Here is an 11,389-nt window from a genome sequence, read left to right on the forward strand (position 1 = left end):
TTGGGTATGCACCAGTCTTCTCGGAGACTAGCGAGGGATTGGCCACCCGGCCTAGTCCCGGCTAGATTGAGTTGCTCGCCCCTATATGGCAAGCCAGTGAGAAAGTATATGTCAGAGGGCTCTATCTCGAGCTGGTGCCCTCCGATGTAAAAGCATTGCTCATGAATGTTCCATCTCTCAACCAGCCACTCCAAGAATCTCACCTGAGCCCTCATGCCAGGTATGGCCCAGTATTTATATAGTCCGCATGCTTTTAGGGCATCAATGGAAGGTTGATGATTAATTGCGGCTAAATCAACGTCCTCGTGCTCTCTTTCTCTCCAATCCAACATGGTGAGTGCCCTACACACCAAGAAACAAAGATTAGAATTAGTTTGGGAAAATTCAAATGGTTGTTTTTGGGGTTTGGGGTTTCAAATTCCGCCCTTCGCGGGGGACGCACCCCGCGTTTAGGACACAGAGCATCGGGACGCAGCTGGCCTGAAGGTGGGCTGCGTACCCCGACCTTTTTCCTGTGTAGGAAAAGGTCGGGGGACGCAGGTCACCCTTAGGGCACCTGCGTACCCCGCAGAGCGGATTTTAAAACCTAAAACCCCCCAAAAACCAAAACTAAAACCTAAAACAAAATTTTAATCGGATGAAATTGAAGAGGAGGATTTTGTGAAATACCTGGAAGAGACGGCGTTCGATTCTGACGGTCGGATTCTCCACAACGACCACGGGAAGTTTCTTGCCAAAAGCTCTTTTTTCAACCTCAACAGTAAAATGGTAAAAATGACATGGTAAAAAGTCTTTTTATAGGTTTTTTGGATGAATGAATGCTAGGTTTGTTCATTTTTCACCATGGAAGGATATTTTTCAATGTATTTTTGCCTATCTTAAACAGGTATGAGTAATGTGTCGTTTTTGTGCAGGACAAAGGGATTTAGAGGGAAAATTGTCATTTTTCACGAACCAAAATATCAGAGTCATCTTTTAAGCCCTTTTCTGACTCCTAAAATATGAAAAGATCGCCGAGCGTTTCTTTTACACTCGTTAAAACGGAATTAAAAGACGGTCCCCTTATAGCTCTTTTCTGACCGTAAAATCAGGAAAAGATTGCCGGGTTTTTGTCGTTTCAAACCCGATACGGAAATAAAACGACGTGTCCTTGATCGCTTTTTACTTTTCAGGTCAGTGGCACTAATTATGAAAGTACTCCTTGGTCGCAAGATCAAGCGGCCCAGGTATTATTTTATACTTTTTCGGGCTTGAGGGACACAAATCTACGAAAAAGTTCAACTTGGAGTCTTCTTAAGTTTTTCAGACTCTCTAAAATTGAAAAACGCCGAGTTTCTCCTATACTGGACTCGTTAAAACTTCACAGTAAAGGACCTGTTCAATTACAAACAGGAACGAACCACTCCTTCCTAGGGTTCGAATCAAAACTAGGTTGGACTCATCCGAAGGATGAGCTTATAATCAAGCATATGTTATCCTCCTCAAGCTTGTTAAAAATAAAGAGGTACTTGCCAGAAATGGTGGGGGAAAAGAGAGAAGAATGAGCCTATTTGTTATATTTTGTCTCAGAAGAAACTTTATTACCACTCTTGGACACGACACTTTTCATTCACCTGGGTTGGGAAATCCTTTACTTCACAGTTGATCAAACCACTTTGAAAGTCTTCAGCCGAGTTCCGGGGATTAACTTTGAGTCATTTATCACCAAGCCATCTGTTGTGTCGTTATGTGTTCAAGAGGTCATCAAACAAAACTTTCATCTGCAAAATACTTTTCATCCGTTTGACCATCCCTGAGTCAGTCCTTACAACAACATTTCTTCAACTTGAACAAATGATTTCGTGTTGTGGGCTTGCCTGCAACGGGTCGCTTTCTATCGACATCAACACATTATCTAGAGAGATGACTTAGAAATCGTCAGTACCTTGAAGTCTGCATGCATCAATGGCAGGTTTCTCGCCTTTGACATCAATTTACATCATTGACTTTCGATCAAAGGACTCCGTGAAATGTTCGACATCAACTCATCTATTCACATCTCATGGATTGTACTGGGTACTTTGAGAACCATTGACATTACTGGTGGTCTCTCTCACACTTGTTAACAGTTTACATCATTGACTGGTAATCAAGTGGTTTCTACCATGTTCGACATCAACTCATTTATTCACATGGCTAGAATCGTACCAATTCGGGAAGTAGAAATGAAGGCCCTGGATCTAGTTTCCATCATCCAGGCTGCGAGGACTTTTGTATTCATTATCTAAGTAGACTAATCATAAACAGATGGCTGCGCCCATACTGTGTCTACAAAAGTCTATGATTATGATGTACTACAAGATCATTCCTATATCAGAGTAGTTAGTCTGTTAGTTAAAGTTTTGATCTGAGTATGGGAATGCCTACCTCAGTGATGATATAATCTTATACATGTATTTTGTGTTGAAAATTGCAGGTTCTGACCAGGCTCTCCACGAGATAATCCTTGAAATGATAAAGCGCTTCACCCTTCCTAGATAATACAAAACCCTAATCTATTACAGGCTTCGCACTTTAGGGGGCAATCTGTTACACTAAAAAATGTCACCATGACTATTTACAGTTAGTATGGCTCTATCAACAGTCATGCTATCCTCCTGGGCAAGTCTTATGCCTCTGCTATCCATGTCAAACTCCAAAAAGAGAGAAAGTCTTTATAAATGTATTTATCTCTGGGTACGCAGGTTCTCTCAACCTTACTTGCGGGTACGCACCCAATGTTCACAAAAGCTGCGTACTTGTACGCTCTGTATGTAAAGGGGCAGGTGCGTCCCCCTGTAAAGGTCAAAATGCGCAAGTTTCATCTTCAAAAAGTTACTTGTGGTCATTTCTAGAGCATTCTAGAAGGTTGTTCGACGTGTATTGAGCGCCTCCAGATGGTTCATGTACCCCTATCAAAGAGGAACTTATCCCATCAATGAGGGAGCTATCCCATCCAAAGAGTGGATTATCCCATTGATGGTGGACCTGAATAACTTCTTCTAGACCACTATAAATACAGGCATTGGGCCAGAAGGAGGAGAGGTTGGAAGCTAAATATTTCTAAGGGTAGATGCTGCTGGAATTAGGACTCCCATTTAGAAGCTTGTGAGGAGAGATTGCCATCTTTGCTTGTTCTATTTGGAAGTGGGTGAGCTTTGTCAAAGTAAAGGAGAACTCTTGATGGACCCTGGGAGGGACTTGCACAACACCAAGGCTCAGGTTGTAATTGTTCCTTTTGTTTCCTATTAATGAAAATGAGTCCATTCTTCTCAATAACTTGTTATTTATGAGTTGTTTCACGTACTCCTTGGTCTATGTGTTAAATATATTTTATTCTATGAGATTATCAAGTGCTATTTAATCGTTTGATTGTTAGTGGATGCAGTTTTCAAAGTGAAGGAGGAGCTCATCCGGATCAGCGGGGCTGGACTGCTACAACAGCGTTGGACTACAGGTAGGATCTAAACACTTGATTTTTTATATAGTAAATGCATGTTTAGAGAAGGATTTCTCTTGTTTGTCTTGTTTGTCACTAGAGAGTCTTAGGCTCCTAGGGAGGTTGGTTGTGTCCGCACAATCGACTCTTTCCGCCTGACAGTCATGAGGTTTAGTGTCCGCTGCAAACTTGTTAAATATGCGTGTAAACCTCTGATTGAAGTCTTTTACTTTTTATTTTCCCTCCACCTTTAGGCTTCCCAATTCTTTGAGTAGCATGGCTGGGGTCTTGTCATCAACAAAATTTTCAAGGAACATGCATTTGAATGCACCCTAGTTTTGTATAGATTTCGGTGGAAGGTTGTGATACCATGCAGCTGTGCGACCATCCAAGGTACATGGAAACAATCTACATGCCACGTCTTCATATTGTACCTCAAGGGTCTACAGCTGTAGGTAGAAGTTTTCCAAGTGATCTTCCACCTTGACCATACTACTAGTGTTAAACTTGATGTTCATCCCCTCTGCTCGCTTTGGCATATTGTGTAGAATAGCTTGGAGAGCCAAGGGTCCCTGAGTCATCCATTCAAAATTTTGGTTGGCCATCTCTTCTTCTTCTTCGTCCTGCTCCTCTCTTTCAGAATCTGACGGTTCTGGCTCTGAGTCCATTGGCTCATCTCCGTCTCCACCACCTTATGTGCCTTCCCCTCCATCCCCTGTACTGGAGTCTGATCTCAAGATCACAAGAGTGTATTGTTCACCTTGCCAGAAGACAAGAGGTTCCTCTCCATCTTCAATAGCTTCTACCAGACCTTTAAGTGTGGCAAGGACTGCTTCTTCCACTAATGATACAACAACTCCCATAGGAGTGGCTTTTGGACTTCTTGACGCGCATGAAAGATGTTGTATGCCTGGGATCAGTTCGAATGCTTTTGTGAATTAGTGAGTGATGGAACAGATGGAGTGAAGTTGATGATATGTTATCTCATCTTCAATCCTGGGAGGTGAGGAGTGACCAACTGCAGAGTCACGTGTTGGTGAGAGGGAGTGCTAGTTACTGCCTTGACCAGATGGTTGATGAATGAGTGTGAGAGGATTTTCAGCCATATACAACTCATTGCCCTCCTTCTAGAACTAGAAATGTTGACAGTGCTTGACCCATTAACATTCATGGGATCACCCTGTTATGAAGTCCCAACTAGAACTCACATTGTTTGGTGTGGGAGTCCCATTTGGTATGATGACGTGGTTTCCATTATCTTAAGAATTTGCCTCAACTCTTTCTTGTCAAAACAGGAGATTTGTCTGATTTGTCATCGAGAAGTGAGGTTTACGTGCCTAGTGAATGTAAGTGTCACTTGTGTCAACGGTTCTTTCACTGTAGAGGAATAGGGTGAGAGTGAGTCCCAAGTCAGCTGGGAGAAGTCCCAACTCTGCTAGGAACACACAACACAACACGACATTCACAACATTCGACAGTGCAGTCCACACGGATGTGACAGTCACAACACACAAGGGAAGATAACACGTATAACACTGAGTGGATTATTCCACATGAGTGGAATAATTGTTTACAATAGGTTTTATGTGAAAGGTTTGTCTATTGTCCAGGAGAGTATTCTACACGGGCGAGACAATGCTAAAATCATATAAAACACATTTTCATTAATAGATTATGTATTAAAACAAGTGGAATAGTTCAAATGTGAAACACAGTTTAAAGTAACATGCATCACAAGTGTTAAATATTAGTCTTACAATAGTTACAATACATGTGTGAAAACGTGTTGGCCTATTAGCAGGCTTCTGGATTAAGAGAAATTTCCAAGACACCTCGTTACACCATACATCACTAACCCCGTGTGAGGGGCATTTGAGCCACTACTTACTCCTCAAAGAAAAGATTACATACTCTCTTGGCTATGTGGGAGGATCTGAGGTGAAAAAGTCCTTTGCATGTACAAATGAGGGGGTATTTATAGCCAAGGGTGAAACTAACCCTTGTGGTTATCGACTACCCTCATAACTATTTCACTTGCATGACTTTTCGACTTTACATGACTCTTTGCACAACAAGTGGGTCACTTGGACTTCCACATTACATTACATTGATAGATAGTATGGCCCAAAGTAGAGATGTGGACGACATGACTCATGACATGACTCGACATGACAGTGCTAGTACATTTAGGCTACTGTTGGTGTGCATGTCGAGCTACAGTGCTATTGGGTGATGGATGTCCTCATGGTGTGTCACAAATTCACCTTTGCATCGCAAAGTGCATAGAGTCTTCGATGGTAACTGGTTTGCTTTCATTTTTCTTTTGCATGCTTCTCCTTGCCTGTATTTTAGAAGGCTTAACAGGTTCGTCTGTTCATGAAAGGTGCATTTTCGTCCATTCGTCCATCCATGAGTGCACCTTGCATGTTTGCTCATCCGTGTGTCCATGAACACATCTTTGCATGATTGTCCATTCGCGAGCACATCTCTTTGCATGCATCATTTGGTCGTCCATTGGTGAACCTGTCCGTTTGCATGTGCTCCCCTTCAGTCATCTTTTTCATCATCGCACCATGTTTGTTTTTGTACTTGTTCATAGAGTGACTCATGAAGAGATGATATCAAATCCAAAAACCTCCTAGTCTACCATGATACATGATCATTTCGGATGCAGATGACTGGGAGAGGAGAGAAGGTTGTGAGGTGGGATGAAGGCTTTGGGAACTGCTGACGAAAACTACGCAAGAGTCACTGGGTGATGGAAATGGTCAATCCAGATTGATAGTGACTATCTACAAGGTTTGGCTTGACTGGAAGACAAAATGGCATAGTGTTTTAGGGGAACAGTTTGGGCTGTAAGGAGGCTGGGTAGGCAAAATCTACGTAGTTTCTAGAACAAGTGGGTAGTGGGGCTTGGCAACAAAACTACACAAATTTTTGGAGGAACTAGCCAAGATCTTGGTAGCCAAAATAGTGCAATTACTAGATGGAACTGGCAACAAAAACTGTGTAATTCTTGAGGGGAACTGGTAGTCAGCCGCCACGAGCTTAGCAGTAGAAACTGCACAATTCCTGGAGGGAATTGGAAGTCTGCTACTGGGAGCTTCTGGCAAGGGAAATTGTACTGATGCTGGGAGGTCGGCCTGTTGATCATATCTATGCAATCTAAGCTGAGTGGATTGCTGGGCAGTAGAGGGGCTTCTCATGAAAACTGCGCAATTTTCTGGATGAGTAGCTGGTTAGCTGTTGGGAGGGATAGCTAGAAAAATTCTGTAATTTCCTGAGAGAGACAGGGATGGGCATTGGGTGTCTTTCTGACCTATCTACACAATTTTCTCAGTCATTAGAGCGGGCAATGATCATAGCCTCTACGCAATTTTTCAGGGGAGTCAATCCTGGGGTGGCTACTGGGTCAAACTCTCTGGCTGACTAACATGGATACTAATTGATTTTCTTGTGGCAGCACAACTTGAAATGATTTTCTTGGTGCTTCTGTGCTACTCTGGGTGACAGTCGATCGAGTCGATGGCCGGGTGCTGGTCCTGCTATTAGAGGGGAGTCCAGTTGTCAAAACTTCAGCGAAATGACTAAGTGTGTGAAAGAGTGAAAGATGCATATGTGATCTTGCAAACACCCACTTTCATGACTTGATGATGAGATGACTTAAACTATCCAGAAAAGCATGTACAACATGATTGACCGACTGTGTAAGCGACAAGTGTGACCCTTGTGATTGATCATTGGTTGACCCTGAAGATCCTTGCGTGACAGTGAATGTGACTCTGTGTGTGAGTGCGACAGATGTTTTCATAGTGAACACAACAAGTACACTTCAATAGTGAACACAACAAGTACACATGAAGTGAATACTTTGAGGATAAACAGAACATGGTCGCAAGCATGACTTTGACATCAACATTCAAGACATGGTGAAATGAACAGGCAACGAAAATGTGAAGACTCACATGAGCTCACAGAGTGAACCCGACTGTGTGCAGTCATCAAGTGAAACTCACAAGGGAGGCTCTGAAATTGGGTGCAAGCCAAAATTTTGGAGGGTGGTTGTAGCCTCTACAACATCTTCCTATATTTTCATGTATCTATTTGTGATCCAAGTGTTCTTAAGAGATTGGTTTTAAAAATTTATAATATATTCCCCAATTCTACGCTAGTAACACTTCCTACACTAACTTATTGATCTTTTCTAGCTTTTCCTCTTCCTTTGTAATAATTTATGCATAAATCTCATATTTTATTATAAGGTAGAAAATACATTTCACCTAGTCCCATAATATGTAAATCAATATATTCACCCTTAATTCCTTTTCAGAAAATTTTGTGAATGCTAACTAGGCTTAGTACATTATGTTTAGATTTTTTGAGATTATACGAAAATCCTTCCAAATAATCTTGTAAAATTTTATATTCTTGTTGGGACATCCTAAATATATCATACTTATATTATTTGAGTCTACAATGTGGTTCATACTTATTAAGAAACAATTTTATCATATCATTGCAATATATAATAGTGTGTTTTGCACACGGGTGATTCAATAGAGGAAAAATACCATACCACGTGTGTACATATTCGTGGATATATATTGAGGAAAAAATGGCATAATATATTGAGCATATAATATGAGGTAAAGGGGTTTTATATTGGTAGAAATAGAGCTCAAAGTTAATGAAAAAATATAAAGGTGTATAAGAAATGTTAATGAAAAAATGGATACCTACAATATCTAGTGAAAGTATGGGTTTTTAAAATTAAAAGGTATATTTGGTTCATATTGGTAGGGGGTTAAATAATATTATTTTTAGAGGTATTTTCTAATATGTAGTCAAATTAAAGGTATTATTTAGTATGCCATGAATGTGTGTGATATGGCATAAGTTCATTGGGTGAAGGCCCCATGGTTCTCTAAGACCCATAAACCATTTTAAGGAAAATCATTCTTCTTTTTTTATAAACTTGCTGGGACTACATCTTTATCATGTCCAATATATCACCCTGATTGAGGCAGGTAATTGAACCAATGATTTCACATTAAGTAGTGCCCTAACATAGCACCTAATCATGATTTATCCAATACCCTATGGACAAGGAAAATCCTTTTAAAATAGTTGGAAACAAGTGGTTTTTTTTCATATATTGCATATTCATAAGTATGGTATAAAATGAAAAGTTGAAAAAATGGAAGCATTAGAATCTTCAGCTGACATACCATAAACATATAGAAATACATATGGAGGAATATTTTCTATTTCTCCTGAATAATAAGGAGTGTTGGTACATCTAAGGTGGGAATTCCAAAGGTTAATTCACACTTTTCTTCTTGTGCTCGATATCCATCTCCTCTCTCAATCATTCTTCCAAATTCAAAAACATATCCTCTTTCATATTGTTTCACCTTATCTTTTCTTTATATTTATCCTCTTTCTCTTTCTATTGCTAGTGTTGTTTCTCATGCTACTTTCTCTCTTTATTATACAATTTTGGCATCCATGTTATTTTCTTAGTCGTCAAGTTCTACCATATCTATTTCCTAAAGAACCAGAAATCCTTTAGTGCGAACCCAATGGTTTATTTCTGATGTGTCAATAGATGGGTTTGTTTAAACTTTTCCTTCCCTTGACGTTCCTACAAGAAATGATAATTTTTGAATGGATTCTCTTAGTTGTAATTGTATTTCTTGGAATCTTCCATGATAGTCATTTGTTCCTGCACTTCTTGAGTACTTGAAGCTATATTAGTAGTGGGAATATTTTTTTCTTCAACTCCAACATATTTCATAACATTAGTTAATCAACCTTTATTGTATCTAAGCTTAATTAATATATTCATATAAACATGAAAAGGGTTATGAAAAATCACTAAACAGAATCTGTATATTCTTATTGTCTCATCCTACAACTTTCACTCCTCCTTATCCTAAATATTGATGCTAAATTAAATAAAAAACTAAAAAAAATAACTTCTCGATATAAATATTACACTTATTATGCTTCTTCTACAATGATGCCAAAATGTTGGTCTAATTTGTTTGAGTAAATTAGGACGTAAATCTTATCAACGTGGGATTCCGTAAACATAGAAGGAAACAATCATATGTCAAGAATTAGCATTAAATTCACCTTAATATCACTCAAGGTTAAAGAATGAAATTACTTGTAACAAATTTTAAATGAAATCCAAAGTTATGGATATCAATAATCAGGTAAAACTGCAATTTGTAAATGAAATTTAAACTAATATAAAATGGAAATGTCAATATTGACGAAGTTGCTACATTGGAAATAATGAAAATTCTACATTGCAAAGAAAAAGAATATTCTAGCATATGAATTCAATAGAAAAGGAATTAATCTTCTTCGGTCTAGGATACAAAAGTTTACATCAGTAGACAATTAGGTTGTGGGATTCTATTCCTTGAGAAAGGATTTCACAATAATGATCTTTTCACTTATGCATATTGTTGATTATAGAAGAAATTTTAGTCACACATGCTTGAATGAAAATATTCTAAATCAATTGAATAACACAACTAACTCAAGTCTAATTGGTTGATCAAGTACATAGTAGGGTCCCTAACTATAGGAAATCCCATTGTGGTTTCTTTATCTTATTCCTTCATGTGGATTAAAGACTTAGAAAAATACTCCATTGAATCCTCAATATTTTACTCAATCAAGCAAGGTTAAACTTGTTTTCAAAACAATTTATATTATTCAAAGGAAAATAGTGTTGCATATGAACAATGAGAAATTTGTACATATATATAGCAGGGAATTGAAAAGAAATTAAAGAGTTGTTTAACAATAAATGAGAGGTACAAAAAACCATAATATTCACTTGGATGAAATGGTGTATAATTAAAAAAATTGGGGCCCTCTAATCCTCAACGTTCAACCTAAAATATCTAATGATTGTAGAAATTCAACTATGCTACATACATTAATTAAAACAAGGAAAGAAGAGTGCATTTTAATACAAATTTAAGCTCTAAATGGAAAGATCTCACAATTGTCTCATGCCTTCACCTCTAAATTTATTTTTAATAAAAAAAGAAAACAATTTTTTTTATAATATTCACCTAGTGAGTTGATCTCCTAATTTAATAGTCATCTAGATCTAATTTTACCTCAACAATGGTAAAAAAATGTGCCCAAATCACAATTGTGGTGACTTGTAACAACTTGTTTCCTAAATATGAGCTTTTCATGTTGAGTGGTTATGTTGATAGGGTGTTTACTGGACCACTACAGTTGTAATTTTTTTGATACAAGAGGACATGATCCATCATGGGAAAGTTGGCAGAAAAACCCATATATTTATTTTCAACTAGATCATCGACACATGTCTAAACGAAGTAGAAATTGCTAGAACCCATTATTTCTGGTGAAGTCTAGTAAAAATGTTCTTTCATTATATAACAATCATTAAAAATAAAGAACTAAAATGAAGTGATAAAATTACCTTTTTAATGGTTTTATTGGTCAAAATGGAGAAAAAAAGTGACAAAAGTGATAGATAGTAGGTTTATTATGATTGCAATAGGTTTATTAAGATGGTTATTTTTCGTCAAAAACAAGGAGTAAGAAATATCTCGTAAATATAATTGAGTACTCCCTCTTATATACCATTCATCTCAGACATACAATATGATAAATCACTACACAATATCCATCTATATCTAATGCAACCAATCCAATATTATGCTATGAGAAGAGAGGTTATAGAACATACCTTTTCTTTTATGGTTTTCCTCATGTGACTGAGTTGATGCTGCTAAAGATATCCAATGCTCTAGTTACTAATACTTGCTTCATAAAAGGAAGGAGACAAATAAACCAATCTCAACAATTTCAAGCAAATATGAATGTTGATTATAATCAAATCCAACATAATATACATAAGATAAATGAGAT

Source organism: Pinus tabuliformis, chromosome 2_2, assembly GCF_031772625.1.
Source record: "Pinus tabuliformis cultivar Carrire ecotype Pingquan chromosome 2_2, CPIR1, whole genome shotgun sequence".
In the NCBI taxonomy this organism is placed as follows: domain Eukaryota; kingdom Viridiplantae; phylum Streptophyta; class Pinopsida; order Pinales; family Pinaceae; genus Pinus; species Pinus tabuliformis.